Source organism: Typopeltis vanoorti, chromosome 9 (assembly GCF_054136105.1).
Source record: "Typopeltis vanoorti isolate ZY-2024b chromosome 9, IOZ_Tvanoo_1.0, whole genome shotgun sequence".
Lineage (NCBI taxonomy): Eukaryota > Metazoa > Arthropoda > Arachnida > Uropygi > Thelyphonidae > Typopeltis > Typopeltis vanoorti.
Window position 1 is genome coordinate 16,320,779 of NC_143557.1, and position 15,527 is coordinate 16,336,305.

Below are 15,527 nucleotides of genomic sequence, written 5' to 3' on the forward strand. Positions count from 1 at the left end.
TCTCTCTCCCTCCTTCCTTATATAATGATGTACATGTGAATTTACTACATTTAGTCATTAGAATTTCCTAAGGTAAGTGGGAGGTATCATGATCATTGAATTATGTCAGTGAAAATGTGCAATCTTAAAATGAAACAGGACAATGATTGAGTTTATGTCTACAGAAAATAGTTGACATTCCACCAAACTTGAAAGTAAAAACAAAATACAATCCCAAAAGTTGGCCAATTTAAGAATATCATCTAAGGAACAAACCTGAATAACTGGGAGGAGACCTCCCCATAGTTCATAAGAAATGCAGAGACCCGACGAGAGTTTCTGACCTGAAATCCTCTCCTCATCACTTTTTAAGCACAACTTATAAACTAAAGGACCCATACAATTTTGTCCAAAACAAACTTTTACAAACATCCAAACCCAAGGTGGGACTCCAGCCCATCGACCTATTGGTTGGAGAGCTAGTATGTTATTCAGGCATAAGTGTTGCGTGGTTAAATAAAAGCCTCAGTAGCTCAGTCAGTATAGACGAAGCCCTTTGGTTGGAAAGACCTGGGTTCGATTCCCATCAGAGACACGAGGACCCTTCATCTGGTCTTTTTTGACTAAAGGTGAGTTAGCCGGTCTTATATGGAGGTAGGAGGTTTTTTCACCCAGAAACTCGGGTTTTTCGTCCCCTAGAACAGGCAAACCGGCCCCAAAGATCTCACCCGGAATACTTTGTGGGCAATGCTTATAAAGTGTATAATATAAAGTCACCTATGGTCGGAAATGACTGAAAGGGAAAACCAGCATGGTTAAACAAGGCTTATGATACACACACACACACACACACACACACACACACACACACACACACATGGGGTCCTCGACATGCATCGTTTTGACTTTACGGCAGTAAATCCCATAATTAGTAAATCCCATAAATAATTTAAAAAATAAATTTCGACTTGAAGCAGCGCGATGTAAAATTCAAACATTGCGGGGAACTTGTTGTATGTGAGTGCAGCAGAAGAATACGCCGTTATGCGGCATTTGTTTGGGAGAGGTGGCGTCGCTTGGGTCCCAGCATACACTCTTTGGGTACCACGTGCTTTGTTTACATCTGCTCTCTCACTTTTCTGTTTGTGTTTTTTTGTGATTTTTTACCCATCAATATGGCTCCCAAACGTAAGGCAGACTCTTCCGATGGCAGTGAGCCGAAGAAAAGGAAAGCCATTACATTAGAAGTGAAATTAGACATTATTAAAAGGGCAAGAAAGGGAAGAAACGGCAATGAAAATTGGCCACGCATTGAACTTAAGTCGTACCACAATGGGGACTATTATCAAGGATAAAGTTTGCATCTTTGAACACGTGAAAGGATTGGCGCCCATGAAATCGACTGTGATTACGAAAAAACGTAGTAGTCATTTTTCTGTACTATACAGTAATTATGTTCTCCCTTTCATTTTCCTATGGCCTAGTTCTGTTTCTTGATATATACGTATGACTTTAGGGTGTTTTAGGTTAGGTAAGTAACTTAGGCTATGGTAATTCCGACTTGCATCGAACATCGCCTTACGTCATTCTGTAGGAACGGATCTCCAACATAACTCAAGAACCCCCTGTATGTATGTATGTATGTGTGTGTGTGTATATATATATATATATATATATATATCTTTTTTTTTAATGTTGAGTTTGTGTACATCTATGTTTTACTTTGATCTTTGAATCATCTTTCTTCTTTCCAGATATATTCCAACATGAATTAAACAATAGATTTTAAACATCTTATTGTAGATGACAATGCTAATCCATCAGAAAGTAATAACATTATTACCCAAAACCTTTCACAATGCTCACTTGAAATAGCTGACACCACAGAACAGACACAAGACAAAATATCTGAAGAAACAAAACAGCTTATGAAGAAACGAAGAGAAATTAAACAATTAAATAACCTACAGAATAAAATTGAATACAGTGAATTGTGCAAAATGATCAGAAAACGTATCACAGAAGAAACAAGAAAATTCAATTGCAAAATTAATACAACAAACAATTGAAAACAACTGTTGTTATACCCTGATAAGTTTGGAATATTAAGATTCCACTTATCATTGTCTAACAGAGCAAACACTATACTATAAGAAACATGAAAATATGCTTGTTATCTAGGTATGTGTAGTTATGTACTTTTAATATCGAATACATTAGTAAGGAAAGGAAAGAATTGTAAAATATCTATGAGATATTATTTACTTGGTAAAAGAAAAGAATATGTAAGAAAAGTGTGCCAATGTTAAGTGTATAATATTAATACTGATTTAAAAGTGATATTACCTTTAATGTGAAATGCAAGAAAGCGACCAAAATAATCTGTGTAAATTTAAGCTCAAAGTTCGGGGAGCAAGCAGACGGTTGTCCCAAGGCAGTCTCATGCTCGCGGGATGTGAAAAATAGTGGCGGGAAGAATCGGACATTATGAGGTCAGACACATTTGACGAAGAATTCTACGTGTCAGGTGAATGGCTGGTAGGGAGGAGGTATAAAAGGATTGGAAACCCCCCCCCCCTCACTCTCTCTTCTTTTCTTAGTTTCACCTCGTGGTCGACTGGAGCTCTGGGTGCGAGGTCCATCGCTGGCATACGATCGGACGGTTTTTAACAGGAAATCTATTCCCGAAATCCCAAGATACAGCAGCAGGCAATGCCGCTTGGAATGTCGAAGAAAGTACATGTCCATAATGCTGTAACAAAAGAGGTAAAGGAGAGGTTTGCGTTAGCATATCAATGATCGGAAACCTTAACCGTAATATGGAACCAAGGGCATCGAAGAAGGTGTTTAGTGCAACAAGAGAGCGAAACCATCATGTATAGATAAGTAGGCATTTTGTTCTTTGATTTGTGTGTTACCCAAGAAATTAATGTTATGTAAAAATTTAATAACGAAGGACTCAGAGATAATCATTAGAAAGGACTGTAGGAAAGAGATTTATTGCGTAGAAGATTATGAGTGGATAGGCACCATACGAATCTGAATATTGAGTATGTCTAAGAATGTTTAAGAGGATTTAACCTAAAGAGTGAATGTTAACAGAGATTGTTAATTCTAAGATTATAGTGTGAGACTTATGTTTTATGTGAGATAATTAAGGTTGGTTGAATTTTGATGGGCTTTTCTCTGTGTTAAGTATTAGAGTTAACAGATTTGATTTATTCTTTAGCTAGATTTTGAATGGAAACTTTTCATTTGTATTATTAGCAGTATGTACTTTTATGCCTTGCTATTCTTTAACCAAATTTGTCTCTTTATGGAATTCGATGTACCACTTGTAAAAATAGTTACGAATCTGGGCGGGAGATTTATAGAATATATTTTACAGTCACGATTGCATATCTTGTGTTATCTTTGTAAATCTTCTTGCCAACTTCTTGATTAATATTCTAATTAATCTAAGGGTCTTAAGTGGCACAGCAGAAAAAAATAAATTTTCTTAGGACTTAACGAGAAGTTGGTTACGAAGAGTCCACCACATAGGTTTTGGCTCGACCCTCGGGCTATTCCTTTGTGACCCAGAGATACCATGTGCCACACATAGGCAAGGCTTTAAGGAAACTCTTAAAATATATAATTTAAAGGAAATGGGACACAACACCGTAGTCTCAAAAAAGCCAAACAGTAATTTATGAACAGCAATAAACAGATGGTTGCAGTCAAACTATGAGATGGGACCATAACCAGAGATAGATATGCTATAGCAAAAAGAATTGAAGAAATTTACTCAGTATTGTATCAGGAATGATGAATTAAATGAAGAAGAAGAAGATAACTATGAAACAGCTGAAGTACCACAGATTCTACCAGAAGAAGTTATGTGGGGCATCCAAAGCTTGCAAAAATGGAAAAGCTGAAAGTGAGGATGGAGTTATAGCTGAACTTCTAAAAACAGGTGGAGAAATAATCTACAAACTCTTAGCAAAACTATTTACTTTATGCCTGAAGAAAAATGATGTACCAAGAGCATGGAAGAAGGCTACCCTAACACTGATACATAAAAAAGGTGAGGTAGAAGACTTCATGAACTACCGAACCATCAGTCTACAATCGGTAATTTACAAAGTGTTTATAAAAGTCTTGGCTCATAGGCTTTGTACGACTCTAGATATAGCACAACCAAAAGAACAGGCAGGCTTTTGAAGTGGCTTTAGTACAATGGATCACATTCAAGTTGTACAGCAGATTATTGAATGGTGTAATGAATATCAGTTACTATTATGTATTGGTTTTATTGATTATGAGAAAGCTTTTGATTCACTAAAAACTTGTGCAATACTTAAAGCATTACAAAACCAACAAGTGGAGAAGCCATACATCAGGACCATCAAATCAGCATACACCAATGCCACAGCAGCAATTCATTTCAATGGAAACATCTCTACTGTGGAAATACAGAGAGGTATAAGACAGGGTGACACTATTTATCCAAAATTATTCATGCCTAGAAGAAATATTCCAACTTCTTAATTGAGAAGGGAAAGGTCTGAAGATAAATGGAAGATATTCAAACCATTTACACTTTGCGGATGACATAGTTATCTTTACTTCAACTGCACGTGAATTACAGATTTGTATCCAAGAACTCTAAATTGCTAGCAAAAGAGCTGGTCTAAAGAAAAACCTAAAGAAGACCCAATTTATGTTCAATAGCTATGCCCAACCAGAAATAACAAAAATCAATAATGAGGAAATTAAACAAGTAGACCATTACATATACTTAGCACAACAGATATCAATTGAACAAAATACCATGGACAAAATTAAAAGACACATGTTGATTGGATGGAAAGCATTTGGAAAATTACATTCAATATTCAAAAGCTAACTACCATTATGCCTGAATAGAAATGTTTTTACCAATGTATTCTTCCTATATGAGTGTGGTCTGAAAATTTCTCAGCCTTGACCATAGATGCACTATCAGCAAGATTTTTTTTTCCTAAGTTGGTATATCTGTCATAAGCATCCATGTGAAATTGCAAGTCATTCTATCAAGTAGTTTGTTTTATACAACTGTCTGAAGCAAAAGTGTTATCTGTATCCCTTGAAATGGATAAAATTGAGTATCGTGCAATTATAAAATTCTTTGTAAAACAAAGTTTAACTCCAAAAGAAATTCATTCGAAATTCATAAAAGTTTATGAGCACTCTTCTCTTTTGTTTTCAACATGGGCTGCCGTTTTTTTAAACGTAACCATACCAGCCTTGAAGATAATCCACGTGAAGGATGTCCAAAAAGTGTAACAACATCAGAAATCATTGATCAAGTGCACGATATGTTATTGGATGATGGCCAAGTCAAAGTGCGTGAAATTGCTGAGACTATAGGCATTTCAAAAGAATGTGTAGGATATATTTTTTCACGAAGAATTGCAAATGAAAAAGCTTTGTGCAAGATGGGTGCCGCGCTTCCTCACAGCATATCAAAAACGCACTCGCATCAAAATCTCTGAACTTGGAGCATTTTAACAAGAATAAAACTGATTTTGTTCATCGATTTATTACTACGGATGAGACTTGGATTCACCAATACACCAGAATCCAAACAGTAGTCAAAATAGTGGACAGAAGCCTTTTGTTCAGCGCCAAAGACAAAGTTGGTTCCATCAGCAGGAAAGGTCATGGCACCAGTGTTTGGGATGCTACAGGCATTTTGTTTATTAATTATCTTGAAAAGGGTAAAACGATAACTGGGGAATATTATTCCAATCATTTAACCAGACTAGACAAAAAATTTGTGAGAAAAGACCAGTTTGCAGAAGAAAAAAATCATATTTCATCAGGACAATGCACCTGCCCACAAAGGTGTTTTGGCAATGGGAAAATTAAGGGATCTGGACTATGAATTGTTGGAACCTCCACCCTATTCCCCAGATTTGGCTCCCTCTGACTTCTATATCTTCCCAAAACTAAAATTCTTCCTTGCTGGTCAGTATTTTTCTTTGAATCAAGAGGTGATTGCAGCTGCAGAGGGTGTTTTGCAGATCTTACTGAGAACCACTACAGGAACAGGATAATGGCACTGGAGCATCGCTGGAATAAATCCATTAGTCTTAAGGAAGATAATGTTGAAAAATAAAAATAATTTTGAAATTATAAATTCGTTTTTTTCATTGTGGGCTGCTTAAGGGTCAAAGCTGTATAACTGAGAGGTGACCTCCACATCACCTTTAAAGGAATGCGGAGAACTGATCCAGGCTTCTGACCTAATGTCCAATCCTCACCTTCTCGTGGTGCACCCTGTTAGTTATCTACCTGGATACTGAACGAATGAGGATGGGCTGGCAACTTGGGATTTAGCCGACCAAATGGTAATTCTTATTGGCTAAAACCAAATTATACAATGATGGTACAACATGACAAAATTTCATGCCGGCTGGGGCGTCGCCCAGTTAAATAAGGCTCCAGTTGTTTTCACCAAGGAACCAGGGTGAACAGCGAAAAGTCAGCTACTGGAACAAATCTGAAAGCACACCCCAACTCAACATCACCAGGGTTAAAGATCAGTACTATCAATATAAGAACCCTGAATGGCAAAGAAATGGAGCTAGTTGAGGAATTAGATAAGTACCAGATCGACATAATAGGGGTGACCGAAACAAAAAAGACAAAAACTGGTGAGATCTTTCTGAGCAATAAATACAAAATGTTATATTCTGGAAATGACAATCAAGGAAAAGAAGGAGTAGCCATTGTATTCAACACTAAATACGAGGCTAATCTTCTTGAATGGCAGGCAGTCTCAAGTAGAGTGATGTGGGCAAATATCAGAATGGGGAACTGGACAATGGGACTTACTTGTGCCTGTAGTTCCACAGAAGGTTCTACTAGGGTAGAAGTGGAGGAATTTTTTAATGTTTTAGAGAAAGCATCTGACACAATGAAAAAGGAAAAGTTGGTCCTTGTTCGGGATCTAAATAGCAGAGTAGGAAATGGCTGTCAGACATACAAAAATATTTTGGGAAAATTTGGAGAAAAGGGCAAATAATAATGGCAAATACCTGTTGGATTTCTGTTGGTTATTGCTAACACCATGTTCCAACATAAAAATGTGCACAAATTCACATGGAGAGAAGAGGCAAGGAATAAGAAAAGTCCCATTGACTATGTTATTGTTGATAGTGATGTTTTCTCCCTGGTGCAGGACACCAGAGTGTACAGAGGATTTGAAATTGGAAGTGATCATTATTTAGTCTTGAGGAGGATAAAATTGAATTTCATATTGAAAAGAATAACATGTAAGAAAGTTTTAAAGCGAATAAAAGTTGAGCAGCTCTCAGATGTGAACTGTAGACTAAAATACACAAAATCTTTGTGTATTTTAGTCTACAGTTCGTCGAAGAAAAAATGAAAGCGTTTGAGAACAGGAACCAAACTTTAGATATTCAGTGGCAAGCCTTGAAGAAAACCTTGATTGATTCAGCCAGAGAGGCATGTGGTAAGGTTGTCTGCAAGGATAGAAAAATCAGAACTCCATGGTGGACACAGGAAGTTAAAGAGGCAGTGAAGGAAAAGAAGAAAGCATATATCAAAAGTTCCTAGCAAATAAGTCAGCTTGTGCTCTTAGAGAATATAGAGACAAATGAAAGCATGCTAAACACTGTGTAAAACTAGCTAAACAAAAGTCATGGGAGGACTTTGGCAAGAACATAGAAAAAAAATATTAAGCAGGTGGTAAGATATTCTGGAGGTTGTTGAAGAAGCTTAGAAATGGAGGAAAGAGTACTGTAAAAGGGGTTAGAGATGATAAAGGCGATATGAAAACCGGAGAAAAAGATATTCTTGATGTATGGAGTAATTACTTCGAGAAACTACTAAATGAAACAAGCAGTGATAGCACAGGTAAAAAACACTCAACAGGCATATAGTCAGGAATACATATCCATACTTGAAGTAGAAAAAGCCATCAAAGGCTTAAAATGTGGAAAGGCAGCAGGTGTAGATGATATACGACCAGAAATGCTGAAGTATGGTATAAAAGTCTTGCAGTGGCTGCACTGCATAGTTCAGTAGGCCTGGACAGAGGGACGAATTCCCGATGATTGGAGTAGAGCTATAATAGTACCATATATAAAAAGGGAAATAAAACTGAATGTGAGAATTACAGACGTATTTCCCTGCTGAGTGTTCCTGGTAAGATATATGCAAGTATACTTGAGAAATGGATGAGAAGAATTGTAGAAGAAAAGCTTAGTGAAGAACAAGCTGGATTCCGGCCAAATATAGGCTGTCAGGATCAGATCTTCACTTTACGACAAATAGTGGATATCATAGAAATATAACAAAGATCTGTATTTAAGTTTTGTCGATCTGGAAAAGGCATACGACAAGGTGTCAAGAGAGAAGCTATTCAATACGCTACAGTTATATGGTGTCAATGGCATATTATATCAAGCAATACTTAGTCATTATTTGAGTTGTAAGTCAGCAGTGAGAATTGAAGGAAGCAAAGGAAGATGGTTTAATGTTAAATCTGGTGTGAGACAAGGATGTACATTATCTCCTCTGTTATTCGTTATCTATATGGATCACATTATGAAGGAAAGTGGTATTAAACATGATATCAAAATTGGAGATGTTAATGTCAGCGCTTTGTTTATGCGGATGATGTTATACTTCTAAATAAATCTGCTACAAGTCTGCAAGATTCTCTGACTAAATTGAATAACTGTTGTAATAGATATGGTATGAAGGTCAGCAATAAAAAGACAAAGACAATGAAAATAGACAGAATCATTGAAAATGTCAACTGTGTTTTGAATGGAGAACCTGTGGAACAAGTAAAACATTTCAGCTACTTAGGCACGATTTTTACTGAAGATGGTAAATTAAATATGGAAATAGAGAACAGAATCAACAAAGCTGGTATGATAGGAAGTCAATTGAATAAATTCATATGGAATAAGAGAGAAATTAGTCAGAACACTAAATTAGCTGTATACAGGACAGTGTTCAAACCACTTTTAACTTATTGATCCTAGAGATGAGTCAGAAGTAAAACACTTGACCAAAGACTAGAGACCGCAGATATGAGAGTCCTGAGAAAGATTAGAGGCGTGAACAGATGGCATCAATGGCAATATCATATTAAAAACGACTATATTAGGAAAGAACTTGACATTGTCAGCATCCAGGAATGCATTAGTAGAGCTAATCTCAGGTAGTATATGGTCACTTAAACAGAATGGGTGAGGAAAGATTAGCAAAACAAGTGTTTTCTGCCAAGTTAGCAGGAAAACGACCCAGAGGGAGACCAAGATATATGTTGGAGTCTTGACAAGTAACAGACTGATTTGGAGGAAAATTGTAGATAGGAAGTTATTAATGATGTAAATTTTTCATGTAGTACTATCATATCCTGTTCATGGCAGGAATTTGATGATGATTTTTTTCATTGTTAGGCCAAGAACATTTCAGACCACCCTGGTATTGACATATGGCTGTGAACATGGACCCTAAATGCAAAGGAAATTCAGAAATAATAACAACACAATTAGTATGGAAATAGGTATGTTTAGTATCACAAGTGGGGATTACAAAAGGAATACGTGGATAAGAAACCAAACCAAAGTCTCTGACATCATAGGAAGAGTTAAATATCTGAAGTGACAGTAAGCTGGGCATATCGCTCGAAGTCAAGATCAACAATCGACAAAAGTACTGGATTTTATTTAAGAGGAAAAACGACCACGACGCTGACCTAAATCACGGTGGATATTGATGATATCATCAGATTTGCAAGAGTGACACGGGAAAGGAGAGCCATGGATAGACAGTCTTCATCCAGCAGTGGATTGACAATGGATGATTATATATATATATATATATATATATTTTTTTTTTGTCAAGGGAGCAAGGATGAATAGTGAAAACACAACTACCAAAATCAAGTAAACATCAAGGAAACTGAAGACAGGAACCATTAGCACAAGAACCATCAACGCAGAAGAATTAAAACAATACCACCTTGTCATAATCAATCTTAATGAGATAAAGAAGAATTAATCGGAAGAAATACTGCTAAATTATTATCATTGAATGGAAACTTGCATGGAGTCCAAAGACACACCTTTCCTTGAATCCAATTACAGACAAAGCACTCACAGCTGACTCTGGAAACCCATTCCATTCCAAGAACCATTAACAAGCAGAAGAATTAAAAAATACCACCTTATCATAATCAGTCTTAATGAGATAAAGAAGAATTAATCGGAAGAAATACTGCTAAATTATTATTATTGCATTGAAACTTCCATGGAGTCCAAAGACACACCTTTCCTTGAATTCATTAACACAGAAAGCACTCACAGCTGACTCTGGAAACTCATTCCATTCATTTTTTTCACTCTCCAAGTGAAAAATCTACTCCTCACATCCTTGCTAACCCAATTTCCAGATTCCAGATGTGATCTCTTATCCTTCTCCCTCCAACCAAGTGCTGAAATATTTTCTCTGTCTTAAGCCTATAAAATCTTTTAACTTAAATGTTTCTATAATAACCTCTCTGTTTCACCCATTAACCAACTTCTGTATACCACAAACCTCAATTTATCCTCATAGGATCTTCTCCACTTCTTTAGCCCTGCAAAACTCAGGTGACCAGACCTGAACACAGAAATTTGCAGCTTTATAAAGAGGAACGATAACTCCATTATCTCCGCATGTTAGTGTGGTCTTCAACAACCAAGTAATCTTGTGAGCTACCAACCTACCTTAGCAATATGCCTCTCTAAACTTCAACTCTCTATCTTCTACTATTACCCCCAAATCTCTGGCTTGATCAATTTCCTGGAGTACAGTTCCCTCAATGTGGTACACGGCTTGTAATCTCTTTATTCCAAAATGCATAGGTTGACATTTTTCCACACTAAATGGCATCCATAATGTTTTGCTCATACTGTCAACCTATTTAAATCATCCTGCAAGCTCTCTACATCACACTGATTAACTATTACCCTACCCAACATGAGCAAACAACTGAATAACTCCCTTCAAATGACTTCCTATACACTTTATGTACAAATTAAACAGCAGTGGTCCAAGCACAGAGCCTGTGACATAGCAGTTGTTTGTCTTCTCTGGATTCCACTCCTCCATATACTACTACAAGGGTGGTCTGAAAAGTTCTTGGCCTAACAATGAAAAAACGAATTTATAATTTCAAAAATTATTTTAATTTTTCAACATAATCTCCCTTACTACTAATACATTTATTCCAGTGATGCTCCAGCACCATTATCCTGTTCCTGAAGTGGTTTCAGTAAGATCTGCAAAATACCCCTCTACAGCTACAGTCACCTCTTGATTCAAAGAAAAACGCTGACCAGCGAGGAAGAGTTTTAATTTTGGAAAGAGATTGAAGTCAGAGGGAGCCAAATCTGGAGAATAGGGTGGATGTTCCAACAATTCATAGTGCAGATCCCTTAATTTTCCCACTGCCTGATGAAAGATGATTTTTTTCTTCTGCAAACCGAGTCTTTTCTCACGAATTTTTTCGTCTAATCTGGTTAAAAGATCAGAATAATATTCCCTGGTTATTGTTTTATGCTCTTCAAGATAATTAATAAACAAAATGCATTCCAAAACACCAATGCCATGACCTTTCCTGCTGATGGAACCAACTTTGTCTTCTTTGGCACTGAACAACCAGCTTCTGTCCACTGTTTTGACTGCTGTTTGGATTCTGGTGTGTAATGGTGAATCCAAGTTTCATCCATAATGATAAATCGATGCACAAAATCAGTTTTATTCTTGTTAAAACGCTCCACGCACTGTTCAGAGATTTTCATGCAAGTGCATTTTTGATCAGCTGTGAGCAAGCGAGGAACCCATCTTGCGCAAAGCTTTTTCATTCACAATTCTTCAAGCAAAATATATCCTACATGTTCTTTTGAAATGCCTGTAGTCTCAGCAATTTCATGCACATTGACTCGCCAGTCATCCAATACCATATCATGCACTTGATCAATGATTTCTGGTGTTGTTTCACTTTTTGGATGTCCTTCACATGGATCATCTTCGAGGCTGGTACGGCCAAGTTTAAACTCGGTAGCCCATTGTCAAAAATGAACGAGAAGAGTGCCCATAAACTTTTATGAACTTCAAATGAATTTCTTTTGCTGTTAAACCTTTTTTTCACAAACAATTTTATAACTGCACGATACTCAATTTTATCTATTTCAAGAGATACAGACAACACTTGTTTCAAACAGCTGTATAAAATATACACTTAACAGAATGACTTGCAATTTCACATGGATGCTTATGATAGATGTACCATCTTAGAAAAATAAAATCTTGCCAATAGTGTTGTGTTCTGTGGTCGAGAACCTTTCAGACCACTCTTGTACTTTGATATCTGTCTCTGTCAGTTGCCATTATGTCCATATAACCAGTTTCATATCCATCCCCATTTGTTCTAGTTTACATAAGAGAGTCCTGTCAAACACCTTTGCAAAATCCAGCATCATCATTGTATAGCCATTTCCTTTATCTAACTCAGCTGTCACTCTATTATAAAAGTTAGTTAACTGCTAAAGCAGGAAAGAGAACCTTAAAACAAAGCACCTCATAGTATCTTATTCTTGTCCACCCATTCCTGAATTCTCTTTTTGACCAACTTTTCCAGTATTTTCACCACCACTCCTGAGATATGGATTGGTCTATAATTTGCTACCACAGACTTAGACCCACATGCATGCGAAGGAATTATTTTGCCCTCCTTTTCTATTGGGACTTTGCCATAGCACAGACTTAAACAGCCTAGTCAAAGGCATTGCCTGTTCCTTCGCACATTCTCATAAAATACAAGCTGATATCACATCTAATCTCACAGCTGTATTTATATTCAGATTCTGAAATATCCTAAGTACCTCCAATTCATCAACATCTGCCACAGCAGTATTCTCACTTGGATGATATGCCGTTGCAAAGTGATCATTCAGTAAATGAACCATTTCATCTGCCTCTGTCACTCATTAAATTTATCCTTCCATAGACACTTCCTCCTGCTGAATAACGAAAGGCCTCCTTATGATCTCTTTTGAGATTAAAAATTCAAATTATGAGAAGAAAGCTAATTTCTTCTCATAATTTGAATTTGCGTTCCTTACATGCTAGTAACCTCCATCATATGCTGCTTCAAGTAATTACCTATCTACTAGTGTATGAAATCCATTTATACACTAGTTCCAAAGTTGAAGTCCCTCATAATAAATACTCAATCAGCACCCATTGTACTAATCTGCTGATGCATGTCTTCACATCATCCCTGGTGCCACTGGCCTATAACTGCATTAATTTTAGATTTTGTCCTATTGGCTTCAATCTTACAACATATTGCATCAAAAGAACTACCATCAGCCCAAATAGCTTCTAATAATGATAACCTTCTTGAATAGCAGACAGTTTCAATTGAATAGTTAGCTATATATATTCAACAGAACAATTTTTTATCAATATTAATGGTTCAGACACGTGACCTAAAGGAAAGGAATGCTGGTTCTTGTTGGAGACCTAAAGAGCAGAATAGGAAAACAATATCAAATAGAAACAATTTTGAGAAATCTGGGAAACAGAATGGGTGACTGCACGAGTCAGTGAGGTGGTATACCAGTTCAGTGTTGCAAAGCAGAAGGTTTTAAAATATGAAAGCAAAGAGGGGATGCAGAGTATACAACTAACAGAGACAGCTTACACAGATAAACAACATATTTGGAAAAGGCAGATGATAAGGTGCCAAAAGAATAGCTGATCAAATGTTACAATTATATAGTGTAAACAGGACATTATATCAAGAAATACATATTCAATATTTGAATTATATGTCAGCAGTTAGAAATGAAAGAGGTACAGGAAAACAGTTTTGATGTATAATGAGGTGTAAGACAAAGGCGTGATCTCCAGTGTTTTCAATTATTTGCATTACACTGATATCGAAATCTTAGCTGTTTACTTTATGCAGATGATGATATACTCCTAAATAAATCTAAGACATGTCTAAATAAATTATTCAAATAACTGCTGTATCCTAAATTTGGTATGAAAATCATCAATAAAAAACAAAGATTGTGAAAATAAGCAGCAGAAGCATCCTGAATAGAAAACCTATTGAACAAGTAAAACATTTCCACTATTTAAATAAAATTTTTAGTAAAGATAACAATTAAATATTGAAACATACAATAAAATAAGCAGAATAGATATGGTAATGAGTCAAATAAATTATATGGAATAAGAGATAAATTAATCAAAACACTTTACACAGGTACAGTAAGATTAGCAAAACGTGTTTGAATACCAGGATGTTATGAAACAGACTCAAAGAAAGACCAACAACTAGGTGGATTGTTGTAGTTAAAAGTGCTTTAGAAGACAGAAATACCAGACATGATAATATGCTGGAGTCCTGACATATTAATAGACTAATCTGAAGGAAAACTGTTCATAGGAAGTTAGTAATAATGTTATACTCTCAGAGTATCAAGTACATCCTTTGAGGGTACATATCACAACTGGATGATGATCCTATGTGACTGGTGAAGAAAAGGAGTCAGAGAGTAATAATGGATAAAGACCTAATAGGGATCATATTGCTAAAACTGTGATGACATGACAATGAATTATGGCAGTGATAGAGAAGACTGATGGTAAGGAGATATGGTTTCCTTCTATAAGGTCTTGATCAGACCACACATGGATGGCTATGAACAGATTTGGCCATATGGATTTCAAGAGAATGAAAATATATCAAAAAGAGTCCAGCGATGAGTAAATAAACTGATTTCTGCTTTCTGAAATGTTGAATAAAGAAAGATTGAAAAAATACCATCTGTAATCAAGTGAATAGGAGGAAAAGGGGAACATGATCGAGACATATAGGTTGATAAGGGGTTTTTAACAAATTAGTTTGGAAGAGGTGTTTCGTACAAAAAGGGGAAGAGAAAGGAACAAGAGGCCATTGCTGGAGGGGGTATAAGGAATGCGGGAGCAGGGTTGGTTGTGAGGAGTAAGTGTTTTGCACAGAGTTGTTGGTGTTTGGAATACATCACGTCAGAGTATGATGAGTGCTGGAATGGTGAATGAGTTTAATTAATGATTTAATAAGCGCTACATATGGCAGTCTTTCTTCCTGCAATCAATCTTGACACCATGGCAGTCTGTTAATGACAATAATAAAATTCATTTTTGAGAAGAAGGGCAATGCTAATAATAATGGTCTACATCGTTGGATTTCTGCAAATTATCAACATCAGACCTTCAAGGAGTCGACTTATCATGGGAGGTCTGCATGCTCATGCAAAAAAAAATCATCGAATCATGCTTTAAACCCATTCATAGTTTCTGTACTCACCACACTCACAGGCAATGCATTCCACTCATTTCCATGCAAAGAACCTATTCCTCACATCCACCTTATACAGCTTCTAGAGATGGCCTCTTGTTCTACCCTTGTCTCTTTCTACTCTATAAAAAAACCTACTCCA

General features: G+C 36.4%; 1 protein-coding gene across 4 annotated transcripts in view; it reads right to left on the reverse strand.

Moving 5' to 3' along the window:
* LOC150102900 (ras-related protein Rab-28-like) overlaps positions 1-15,527 on the reverse strand; it is a 171,809-nt gene that overhangs the window by 71,436 nt on the left and 84,846 nt on the right. The window lies entirely within an intron of this gene.